Source organism: Vitis riparia, chromosome 3, assembly GCF_004353265.1.
Source record: "Vitis riparia cultivar Riparia Gloire de Montpellier isolate 1030 chromosome 3, EGFV_Vit.rip_1.0, whole genome shotgun sequence".
Taxonomy (NCBI): Eukaryota; Viridiplantae; Streptophyta; class Magnoliopsida; order Vitales; family Vitaceae; genus Vitis; species Vitis riparia.
Window position 1 is genome coordinate 9,612,767 of NC_048433.1, and position 13,203 is coordinate 9,625,969.

General features: G+C 30.5%; 1 long non-coding RNA gene across 2 annotated transcripts; it reads right to left on the reverse strand.

Moving 5' to 3' along the window:
• Positions 1 to 589: 589 nt before the first annotated feature.
• Positions 590 to 10,268, reverse strand: LOC117911698. 2 transcript variants are annotated; one of them, XR_004650895.1, is made up of 4 exons: positions 9,902 to 10,268; positions 9,657 to 9,796; positions 8,577 to 8,647; positions 590 to 732 (listed from the first exon to the last, which is right to left on the reverse strand). It is a non-coding gene; the product is annotated as an uncharacterized LOC117911698 (long non-coding RNA). The 2 variants fall into 2 exon arrangements; XR_004650896.1 differs by lacking the exon at positions 590 to 732 and adding an exon at positions 6,991 to 7,232.
• Positions 10,269 to 13,203: the final 2,935 nt, after the last annotated feature.

Sequence of the window (13,203 nt, forward strand, 5' to 3'; positions counted from 1 at the left end):
CTTAGACCTTAATGAGATGGGGGAATTAAGAAATGATGTCTACATCAATACCAAAGTTGCAAAACAGAGGATGAAGAGGTGGCATGATCAGTTAATTTCCAACAAAGAATTTCAGAATGGACAAAGAGTTTTACTCTATAACTCTAGGTTTCATATCTTTCCTGGAAAGCTAAAGTCAAGGTGTATAGGCCCTTTCATTATTCACCAAGTGCATCTCAATGGAGTGGTGGAATTACTAAATTCCGACAGCATAGACACTTTTAAAGTCAATGGCCACCATCTCAAACCATTCATGGAGCCATTCAATTAAGATAAGGAGGAAGTCAACCTCCTTGAGCCACAGAAATCCTGACCAAAGAGGGGTTAGATGGACTTGGTCTTTTTGAAGACTAACCAAAGTCCATGTTTTTGTTTTACATAAAATAGATTCAACTATACTAATAATTTCAAACTTTAACAAAAAGTCATAACTAAGTCATGAGATAGAAAATAGAGTCAATTATAATAATAATTTGAAACTTTTATTAAAAAAATCCATAACTAAGTCATGAAATAACAACTAGAGTAAATTATTTCAACTTAAATCCTCATCTCCAAGGTCATCATCATCCTCATCCAATGTATCAATAGTAGGAAAATGTCCACTATCATGTATCCCCATTTCATGTAAATCTTCATCTTCATCAATTGCTGCCAAATTCAACTCCTTTTTGTCTTTGCCTCGACTTGTACCTAGCATAAAGTATTGATTAGGTGTAAATATTATAAGTTTTTTTTGTTAAATTTAATCAAATTTATAACTTCAATTTTTGAGTACTTGGTACTTCATTATGTTTCCTTTTGTAGGAATGTGAAGAAACCATGTGATCTGATGATGCTTGAGTCTCTTGGGAGTTGGATGACACAACTCTAATAGCATCAACATTAAATAACTCATTATCTTGAAGCCAACAAAGATCAAGGGGGAGAAGGGGATCTTCTTTCTCCACAATCCATTCATCATCCGAATCAATCTCCTCTACCAAAATCGGATTAACATTTTGTTTCATTTGTAGACTTCGCTCTCTCAATCTAGTGTTGTACCTTACATACACTAGAGAATTCATCCTTTGATGTTCAAGTCTTTTTTTTTTTTTTTTTTTTTGTATGGATCTACAAATAATAAAAGAAACAGATTTATGTGTTAAAACGAAATAAAGTTCTCTAACATTAAAATAGAAATATATGTATAAAAATTTACAAAAATAGAAGTATTACCGATTCAAATGTGCTCCAATTTCTTCCACATCCCGAAGCACTACAAGTAAGGTTAAGGACTCGAATAACAAACTTTTGCAACTACGGTGTTGAACCCCCAAAACACATCCACCAACTTGTAGGACTTCTTAATGTTCGAGAATCAATACGACTCCCAAATTCACCCATTGCTTAGTCATATGAGTCCAACTAAATGTCAGCTTTTAAACGTTCTTGATAATTCAACATCCTATCCATGCATTCAAATAATCCCTTCCTCACCTTATCAACATTAGAGAACTTATATCCATACGGCAATTGAGAATTAAGATAATAACCTGCTACATGTAAAGGTCGATGAAGTTGCGGAGTCCATCATCTTGCATCAATTTTTCTCCAAATTGGGCCATATTTTCTCTCCACGCCCCCACAATTAAATGCAATCTTCTCCTTAGCTAAATCCATCAACTCATAAATATAACCCATGATTGGTCTTTCCTCTAAATCAACCTCTCTCAAGACACTAACTAATGGAACAATGGTCTTTATGCAAAAAGTAACATGAGGCCAAAATTTTGGATCAAACAACACTGTACTTCGAGTTTTCACACCTTCTACCTTTTTAGCTCATGTGTTTAAACACCATTTTTCTAAGGAAAACATTGCTATAAGAGCTTGCTTTTGCTTATAAAGACTTTGAAGAGTAAGAAATGCAATAGCAAACCATGTAATTGTTGGATGAAGAAGTTCATTATTTTTTGTAAATGTTCTCATCAAGCTAAGAACCCAAGTATGCCTATATATAAACTTCACTACTTGCCTAGCTCGAGAAAGTGTAGTAACATGAACATTTAGCTTTCCAATATCCTCCAACATCAAATCAATACAATGAGCAGCACAAGGAGTCCACCACAATCTTCTCATTTTTTTCCATAAGCCTCATTCCAGCATTCACATAATTAGAGGCATTATCAGTGATGACTTGCACAACATTCTCCTCTCCAATTTCTTCAACCACCTCATCAAGATATTTGAACATCAATTCCTCATTTTTATTGGATTAGAAACATCAATTGTTTTCATAAACCAAGTGCCAGTAGGACTATTCACCAAAAAATTGATAAGACGCCTACTCTTTCCACCTATCCAACCATCTGACATAATCGAACATCCATATTGTTTTCAAGCTTTTTTGTGATCTTCCATAATGATACTTAGGTCATTCACCTATTCTTTAAGAATCTATGTCCTCAATTCATACATAGATGGAGGCTTATACTCGGGCCCAAAATTTGCAATAGCATCCATCATAGCAAACCAATAATGATCATTCACAGTGTTGAATGGGAGACCTTTTGAATACATAAACCTACCAATTTTTCTACACACTTCCTTCATTTTTTTCTTGCTTCCACTTTGAATTCAAAGTACTTTGTCTAGGTTGTGAAGTGGCAAATTTATCCATGGGTCCCCTAGGAATAGGTTCTCGACTCCTACTCCCTAATGTCCCTATTGTTTTAGACAAGGCACTCTCATGCATTGAAGTTGGACTCATACCAATTTCTTGGAGCAATTTATTTATTTTCGTTTTTTTATCCTTAAAATTGGTTAATGTCTCTTTGCATTCCAATCTAGCATCTTCACTAACTTTGTTTCATGGTTTCATACCATGATGAGTTCCAGCTAAGTGATGCTTGAGTCTATTCACCCCTCTTGCGCATCTTTGATTGGAATTTAATAATGAAATAAAGAAAATTTGGGTGGAAATTAAAATTAAACCAAAAATAAATAAAAAAAAAATTAGTAGAATATTTAAACCAATTTACCAGAATATTTTTTTAAAAAATGAATGAAGAGAGAAACAAATAATGGCTTACTGGTTGAGAGCTCCAATTGGTCAAAATGATTTATATATATATATATATATTGGATGAAGAGGTTGTTTGAGAGTTAATTTGACAAACAAAAAAAAAAATTGATGAAGAGCCAACTATCGAGAGAGAGAGACGAGCCTATATGTCGACTGCCGAGAGAGACGACGATGGAGAAAACCATGGGAGATGAAGCTGATATGGGGAAAGAGATTAAGAGATGAAGAGAGAGGAAAACATGGGAGACGAAGAAAAGGAGATCGCGAGTTTGCGACATACCTGAAGATGAATGAGAGGGATTGTCGCCGAAGAAGATGCACTGCGGTTGGTCGCCGCCTGAGGTTGAGCACTCCATTGCCACTTGAGGTAGGGTTTTGTTTTGAGATTTTATCCTAATTTGTGTTTGTCAAAGTTTTCAATCAGGACTCAGGTTTCTATTTCAGGGATTACTTAGGGTTTTTTTTTTTTTAATTTATATTCATGGCCACATCAACTCCCACAAAGCTACGCCTTCTTGGAGTGTAAAAGGCGCGATCAAAGCGCACCTTAGTCACGCCTCCTTGGAAAAGGCGTACGTCTTTCAAGAGTTGCGTTTTATTTCTTACACCTCAAGGCGTTTTAGCCTTGCGCTGCCTGAGGCACGCTTCAAGGTGCGCTCAAGAAACGCCTTTAAAAACTTTGCTTAGTGGTAAGAACATAGTGAAAACCATCAATCATGAAGTGGACCTACCTCTCGCCCCTCTCAATTGGTAATATGACCATTTGTTAATAAAAAATTCAAACCAACCTCAAAAAGACAAACTTTGAAGGTTGTAGTGCCAAGGTGCTACAATACTAAATAAGCTTCATAAGAGTTGCACGTGCATATTGATGTCTACATAGATTTTAGAGATCAAAAGAAAAATCTCAAGTCTCTAACCTCAAACTCTTGTCTAATAGCAATACCAAAGCTTTTAAAGGCGTTTCTCGGGCGCGCCTCAGGGTGAGATGGGGCTAAAACACCTTGAGGCGTAAGAAATAAAACGCGACTCCTGAAAAGCGTACGCTTTTTCCAATGAGGCGTGATTGAGACACTTTGATCGCGCCTTTTACGCTTTAAAAAAAAGATGTACGCTTTGTGGGAGCTGATGTGGCCATGAATAGAAATTTAAAAAAAAAAAAAAAAACCCTAAGTAATCCCTAAAACAACAACCCGAGTCCCGATTGAAAACTTTGGCAAACACAAATTAAGAGAAAAACTCAAAACAAAATCCTACCTCAAGCGGCGATGGAGTGCTCAACCTTAGGCGATGACCAACTGCGGTACATCTTCTCCGACAACGATCCCTCTAGTTCATCTCCAAGTATATCGCAAACTCACGATCTCCCTTTCTTCGTCTCCCATGTTTTTCCCTCTCTTCATCTCTTTCCCCCTCTAAACTTCATCTCCCATGGTTTTCTCCCTCCTCCATGGTTTTTTCCCTCTTCATCTCTCTCGGCAATCGGTTATTCATCAATTTTTTTTTTTATCAAATTAACTCTCAAACGACCTCTTCATCCAATATACATATATTTAAATCATTTTGACTAATTGGAGCTCTCAGTAAGTCGTTATCTATTTCTCCCTTCATTCATTTATTTTTAAATATTCTGGTAAATTGGTTTAAATATTCTACTTAAAATTATTTTTTATTTTTGGTTTAATTTTAATTTTCATCCAAATTTTCTTTATTTCATTATTAAATTCCAATTAAAATTTGTGTATAATTTTTAAATTCCTCTCAAAAAATATTGGTTTTTTTAAATTTAAACCAATTAAATTTTGTATTTCATTTTTAAATTCCTTTCAATTATGTCTTGTTATTATTTTTTAGTCAATTATATGCTATATAAAAATTTGAATATTATTATTGGTGTTTTTTTTTTAGAATGAGTTCCTTCGATTTGAAAAATTCAAGAAAAGATTTTGTGTTGAAGTATGTTATTGAAGTTTTCGAGGAACAAGATATAAATTTTGCAATCAAATATGTGCGGGAGGGAAGAATAGACTCAAGCATCACTTAGCCAGAACTCATCATTGTATGAAACCATGCAACAAAGTTAGTGAAGTGAAGATGCTAGATTGAAATGCAAAGAGGCATTAGCCAATTTTAAGGATCAAAAAACGAAAAGAAATGAATTGCTCCAATAAATTAGTATGGGTCCCACTTCAATGCATGAGAGTGTCTTGTCCAAAACAATAGAGACATTAGGGAGTGGGAGTAGGAGTGGGAGTGGGAATAGGGAACCTATTCCTTGGGGACCCATGGATAAATTTACCACTTCACAACCTATACAAAGTACTTTGAATTCAAAGTGAAAGCAAGAAGAAAGGAAGGAAGTGTGTAGAAAAATTGGTAGGTTTATGTATTCAAAAGGTCTTCTATTAACCACTGTGAGTGATCCTTATTAGTTTCCTATGATGGATGTTGTTGCAAATTTTGGGTCCGAGTTTAAGGCTCAATCTATGCACGAATTAAGGACATGGATTCTTAAAGAAGAGGTGAATGACTTAAGTATCATTATAGAATATTACAACTTGAAAACAATATGGATGTTCAATTATGTCAGATGGTTAAACAAATGGAAAGAGTAGATGTCTTATCATTTTTTTGGTGAATAGTCCTACTGGCACTTGGTCTATGAAATCAATTTATGCTTCTAATACAATAAAAAAATGGGGAATTAATGCTCAAATATCTTGATGTAATGGTTGAAGAAATTGGAGAGGAGAATGTTGTGCAATTCATCACTAATAATGTCTCTAATTATGTGAATGATGGAATGAGGCTTATGGAAAAAAATGAGAAGATTGTGGTGGACTCCTTGTGCTGCTCATTGTATTGATTTGATGTTGGAGAATATTGGAAAGCTAAATGTTTATGCTACTACACTTTCTCGAGCTAGACAAGTAGTGAAATTTATATATGGGCATACTTGGGTTCTTAGCTTGATGAGAACATTTACAAAAAATCATGAACTTCTTCATCTAGCAATTACACAGTTTGCTACTGCATTTCTTACTCTTTAAAGTCTTTATAAGCAAAAGCAAGCTCTTATAGTAATATTCTCCTCAGAAAAATGGTGTTCAAGTACATGGGCTAAAAAGGTAGAAGGTGTGAAAACTTGAAGTATAGTGTTGTTTGATTCAAATTTTTGGCCTCATGTTAATTTTTGCATAAAGACCACTGTTCCTTTAGTTAGTGTCTTGAGAGAGGTTGATTCAAAGGAAAGACCAGTCATGGGTTATATTTATGAGTTGATGGATTCAGCTAAGGAGAAGATGCATTTAATTGTGAAGGTGTGGAGAGAAAATATGGCCCAATTTAGAGAAAAATTGATGCAAGATGGACTCCACAACTTCATTGACCTTTACATGCAACAGGTTATTATCTTAATCCTCAATTGTGATATGGAGATAAGTTCTCTAATGTTGATGAGGTGAGGTAGGGATTATTTGAATGCATGGCTAGGATGTTGAATTATTAAGAACGTTTAAAAACTGACTTTCAGTTAGACTCATATGACCAAGCAATGAGTGAATTTGGGAGTCGTATTACAATTGATTCTCAAACATTAAGAAGTCCTACAAGTTGGTGGATGCGTTTTGAGGGTTCAACACCATAGTTGCAAAAGTTTGCTATTCGAGTCTTTAGCCTTACTTGTAGTGCTTTCGAGATGTGAAAGAAATCGGAACACATTTGAATCGGTAATACTTTTATTTTTATAAATTTTTATACATATATTTCTATTTTAATGATAGAGGACTTTATTTCATTTTAACACATAAATTTGTTTCTTTTATTATTTGTAGATCCATACAAAAAAAAAATGACTTGAACATCAAAGGTTGAATTCTCTAATGTATGTAAGATACAACACTAGATTGAGAGAGCGAAGTCTACAAAGAAAACAAAATGTTGATCTGATTTTGGTAGAGGAGATTGATTAGGATGATGAATGGATTACGGAAAAAGAAGATCCCCTCCTCCCCCTTGATCTTTGTTGGCTTCAAGATAATGAGTTATTCAATGTTGATGCTATTAGATTTGTGTCATCCAAATCCCAAGAGACTCATGCATCAAATCACATGGTTTCTTCACATTCCTACAAAAGGAAACATATTGAAGTACCAAGTACTCAAACATTGAAGTCATAAATTTGATTAAATTTAATATAAAAAACTTATAATATTTACACCTAATTAATACTTTATGCTAGGTACAAGTGGAGGCAAAGGCAAAAAAAAAAAAGTTGAATTTGACACCAATTGATGAAGATGAAGATTTACATGAAATGGGGATGCATGATAGTGGACATTTTCCTACTATTGATATATTGGATGAGGATGAGGATGACCTTGAGGATGAGGATTTAAGTTGAAACAATTTACTCTAGTTGTTATTTCATGACTTAGTTATGAATTTTTTGTAAAAGTTTAGAACTATTATTATGGTTGACTCTATTTTCTATTTCATGACTTAGTTATGACTTTTTGTTAAAGTTTGAAACTATTGGTATAGTTAAATCTATTTTCTATTTTATGACTTTGTTATGGTTTTTTGTGAAAATAGGGAACTAATATGCTTTTTTTTTAATGATTCTAATGAGTTGTTTTCACGTTTTTATTTATGCTATTTTATTTTATTTATTTTAAAATATTAATTAATTATATAATGTGAAGCTCAAAAAACTTACGCCTCAACACCTTGAGGCTTACGCCTCGCCTCAAGAACACAAAAATGTCTCACCTTACGTGTTCGCCTTTAAAAATATAGAGTAATACGACAAAAAAGGGGAACCACCTAAAGGAGTGATAGGGTCAAAGGTAGTAAGTACTACTTATCATACCCCATTTGATGCTTTGTATGAATCTCCTTCAATTGTCAAACCTAATCTTGGACATTCTTATCATCTAAGCAAAGCTCTCATTGATGTTAAGACTAAAACCATACAACCTTATCTCTATAATGCTAAGGTCATACTCCTACCCTCTTAAATCATTATGCAACTCCTCAAAAATTTGAACATCATCATTTTTTAACTCTATTACCTCAATATCTAGAATAGGGGCCTATCGCACGCTATCTTAATATTAATCCTTCTAACAAATCTAGACCTTGACACTCTCACCTCTAGACAAAGTGAAATGTTCCCACAGGTAAACGCGTTGTCTCCAAACTAGACCATGCCTCTTACATAATAAATCCACCTCATAAATCATCAACACAAGGAATTTTAATATCAAAATAAGATCTCAAAAGGTAATGATTTGATACATTTTCATTGGTCTCAAAATAAATGATACATGTGTGAGTTAATATTCATTATTGAAGCTCAACATCAATTCTAAGTCTTAAGGATTGTTGAATTTTTATACTTTACATTTTAAAACAATTATAACATAATGAAATTATAATTGAATGTATAAAAATATAGTCAATTGCATACCTCTCTTTTCAATACCCCCATCTTTCCAACTTTGCTCATGCCATTAATAATTTTCATCCACAAGAAATTACCTATATTACAAAAAAAACAGAGAAAAATGTTATTACTTATCATTTTCAAATATAAACAAATGTAGTTGTTTAAAATTCAAATAAAATAAAATAAAATAATTTAAGTCCAAAATGTAAATATTTATAACAAAATTATATTTCCATCTCATGACAAATCAACCCCTAATATGTCCTCATTAACATCCTACAGTGGTTGCATCTTCTTTAGCACTACAATATTATTCATATTAAAGTGAATGTAAAATCATAAAAGTACTTACTTGGAGTCAATAACTAAATTTTTAAAGTATAAGCAACTTGGATAATTTCTATTTTCACAATAACTATTGTCACTTGGTCTAATACTCTTTAAACATAAGAGCAAGTTAATAGAAAAAAATAATAATAAAACAACACTCACATTTTATCGGGGCTCAAAGGAATCCACAATGAACTTGAAGAATTCACAAGGAGTTGAAAATTAACATTAACTTGGAAGAAGTCAATTATTATGACTATATATTAAAAAAAGATTAGATCCACCTACAAGACCAAATGGTAGTTTTGCACCTCTAATCACCTCTAATCAGATAGAGCTATATATACATCTTTAAATCTCATTATTTGCACCTCTTTGTTTGCACTCAATCTCATTTGTTTGTACCTAATACCTTGCTGCATTTATTTTATATGCTTATTCAATAGCCTCAATCTCATCATACACGTTCAATGCTCTAAATTTGAAATTTAGACACCACTACCTATCTTAGCATATAGGAAAAATTTTCTTTTATTCTCTAAAAGATTCATATAACCTATAAGGTATATTTGTTTCAAACTCTTCAAAATACTGAGAGCCCCACCTGACAAAATAGTTAAAAAGTCCAATAATCAAAACTAACTCACTGCAATGAGAAATCAAACTATTGATTTCCTGACATATATAATCCAAAGATATTCTCCAAAGGAAGGTATATCATTCATAAAAATAAAATCACAGCATCAAAAGATGTTAAAGCTAAGAGCATACCTCCAGACGAGGGAGCCATTGATCGACATTACTGAAGTTTGTGTTCAAAAGAGCTTTTAGGTGTGTTTGGTCCTCGAGAGCTTCCAAAGTGGTTGAAGAATGTTTTGATCGCACTCTTAGCCAACAGTTGAAGAACAAATCTAACCATGAAGCATTAAAGCTAATCATAAAAGAGCCCAACTCAACTTATAGGGCATTCATCCAATGGAAACAAAATATAATATTACATACGATAAATAAATCACCTATTTCTCTATGATAAACAAACAAGTAAACCAGGAGGTTAATAGTAGAGATGAAGTGAACTATTCCTCGAAATCATCACTTCCTCCACAATTCGTTTAGATGGTGGTAAGTCCATTTTCGCACATCACACCGTCCCATTTACCACACCATTGTTTAGGGATTAAAAGATGGCAACAAGAAAATCAGAAATAAAGGAATCCGGGAGAAAATAGAATGGCTCCACAAATAGTGATTCTTTTTGGGCTCACGACATCATGGCTGCCTGGAAGAAGATAGGGCCAATTTCTTTTTCCTTTGAGAAACCACTTATCTGGGTTTACTAGAAATGGAGGAAACACATGAAAGAAGAAGGAGAAGAAGAAGAAGCATTATCCGAAGGTTACCTCACAAACCACGACGTTGCAACTTCTGACCAAAAAAGAGATGAAAGGGTTTCTTTGCTATATAACACCTATATTGCTCTTTAAATGATCGTTCACGGAAGAGTAAAGGACATATGAGCTGTTTTAAGTTGACTTGACTGGATTTGAAGAGCTTTATCAGAGATCCGAGATATGGATTTTGTCATTCCCAACAAACAAAAATTTATTGGACCTTTAAAGTGGATGGGACGAATGACTATAAATTAATTGGTATATTCATACTTCAATTTTATATATAATATATAAATATTTTAACATAAAATATTGATAATATAAAAATTAATAAAAATTTTAAAAATATTAAAAATAAATTAAAAATTATATAAAAAGTAAAAATAAATATTTTAAAATTATTTTTTTAAATATATATATAAAATTTATCAGATAATAAATATCCATTTTTAATTTAAATATATTCAATAATATCAAATAAATAATAATATATATAAATTTTTTTAATATTTATATTTATTATATTTTATTTTATTTGTTAATTTCAATAAAAAAAATTTAAGAATATTTCAAATCAATGAAAATAAATACATTTCAAACATAAATTTTTTTTTACCACAAATATGGATTTAACTTATGTTGTTAAAATCAATTTTTAAAATTTTAAAGAATCATTACCCTTTCAAGGTAATGTCTAAAGTTCTTGCATGTTATGTTAAATTTTATTATTATTATTAATTTTTAAAAATAAAAAACAATAAATATATTTAAATGAGAACTTAATAAACCTTTTTATTTATCTATATAATTACATGAATATGCTTCAAAAAATTTTGAAATTATCACGTATTGAGAAAACTAGAGCTTTGGTTTTTTAAGTTGCATAAAAAGGGTAAGATTCTTTTTTATTATCTGAAAATAATAAATTTTCTTTCTCTTCATTTTCTTCGTGTAACTTTTGAAAGTCAAATTGGTAGATAAAAACCAATATTTGATACTATTTATTATTATTTAAATAATTTTTTTCTTTTTTTATTTTCATTTTGTAAGTATTCTTCGCAATCTCTTTTTTACATACTTTTTTTTGTCATTGGATAAATACAAGGAAATAAATGTATAATTATTTAATTAAATTTGAGTTTTTTTTTCTTTAAAATTATGTGTATACATCGATCTATTTTAACAAGAAAAAAATAATAATTTTGAAAAAAAAATTAAAAATTATTTTTTAATATTTTATAAAATAAAAATTTGTTAGAAAACTTAAAATATTTTTAATATTTTTAAAATAATTTTTTATTTAATATTTTTTATTTTTTATATAATTATTTTTTAAAATTAAGTTTTAAAAAATAAATAAATATGTATTTTTTTTATTTTTATGAAAAAAAATTTAAAAATAAAATAAAATCGGTTGTTAAACAAGTGTCAAAATGGGCATTAACTTCCGGTAAATATAAATAAATAATATTACTTTAAACTTGAATGGATTGGAAGAGCTGTCCTGGAAACCCAAGAAATCGGTTCTGTCCTCCCAAAAAGCAACAATTCATTGGGACTTTAAATTTGACGGGATGATTGATGGGCCATTGTCGTGTATATTTACCACTCCATGGAAATGACACCTACCTGCTAGGCTGCAACTCCTCGAAAACTGGCTTTTCTTTATTAGCTTAAGTTTCACCGTTTTTTATTTAAGTACTTTCGGTGAATTGGGTTTAAAATTGGCTCCCTGGTATTGGTTAGCTTTATGTGATGGTTGTTGAAATTACTTTTAGGTTCTTTTATGAATTTAATTTTAAATTAGAGTAGCATAATTATTAATTACTAATAAAGAGATTAAGAATACATTCGGTAATGATTTAAAATTTTTTTTAATATTTTTAATATTTAAATGATATAATTTTTAAAGTTTTAAAAAATTTATAAACACTTTATAAAATTATTATCAAACAGGCTTTAAAAAACACATGTTAAAAACCGTTTTTAATCTTGATAACACTTTGAATAATAAAAATTTTTAATATTAAAAAAATTAAAAGTGTTTACTAAAATCGCTATCAATTCAATCGATATATAAAAACATATTTGATAATGATTTTAGAAAACATTTTTAATCTAAAAAATATTTTGAGAAAAACTTAGATGTTTGAAAAATTTTAGAAAATATTTTTAAAAGTCTAAAAAATCACTTGTAATATTCAAAAATCACCTGTAATATTTTCTAAATAAATATTTGATAGGTAATTTTATTAAAAACTCTTTAAGAGAAAACACTTCCATTAAAAAAAAAATTTAAATAGAAACACTGTCATAATAATATTTTTGCATAAAGTGCTTTTAATAAAAATATTTTTTTTAATATTTTAAAAAAAATCATCTATCAAATGTTTCTCTAAAAAATATTTGAATTGATTGTTCGATATTACATGTGATTTTTTCATATTTTAAAAAGTGTTTACTAATTTTTGTCAAATACTTAATTTTTTTTCCAAAATATTTTTTAAACTAAAATTACTTGAAAGTGAAGGCGGGAGTATACCATCGTGCACATATTTATACCGTTTATTTTAATATACCCTTTTAATTTCATCAATTTACAAAACCTTTTTTGGTGCCCCCAACCACACTTGTCCCTCTTTTAATCTTCTTTTAATTAACTTTCTCATTTCTTTTTCAAAGAATTAAATTACTTAGCACTTTTGGATATACTTCTTACTTTATATATTTAAAAACAAAAAATTGCAATACCTTCTATATAAAATATAGAAATCCTTACCCAAAGTATGAATTTGACTTATATTCTTAAAAATCATATTTTAAAATTTTAAAATTTGAGGAAGTAATTTAAAAAAAAATTTAAATAATTTCTAAAAATCATCCTCCTTTTAAAATAATGTCTAACACTTCTTGCATTTCGTGTTGAA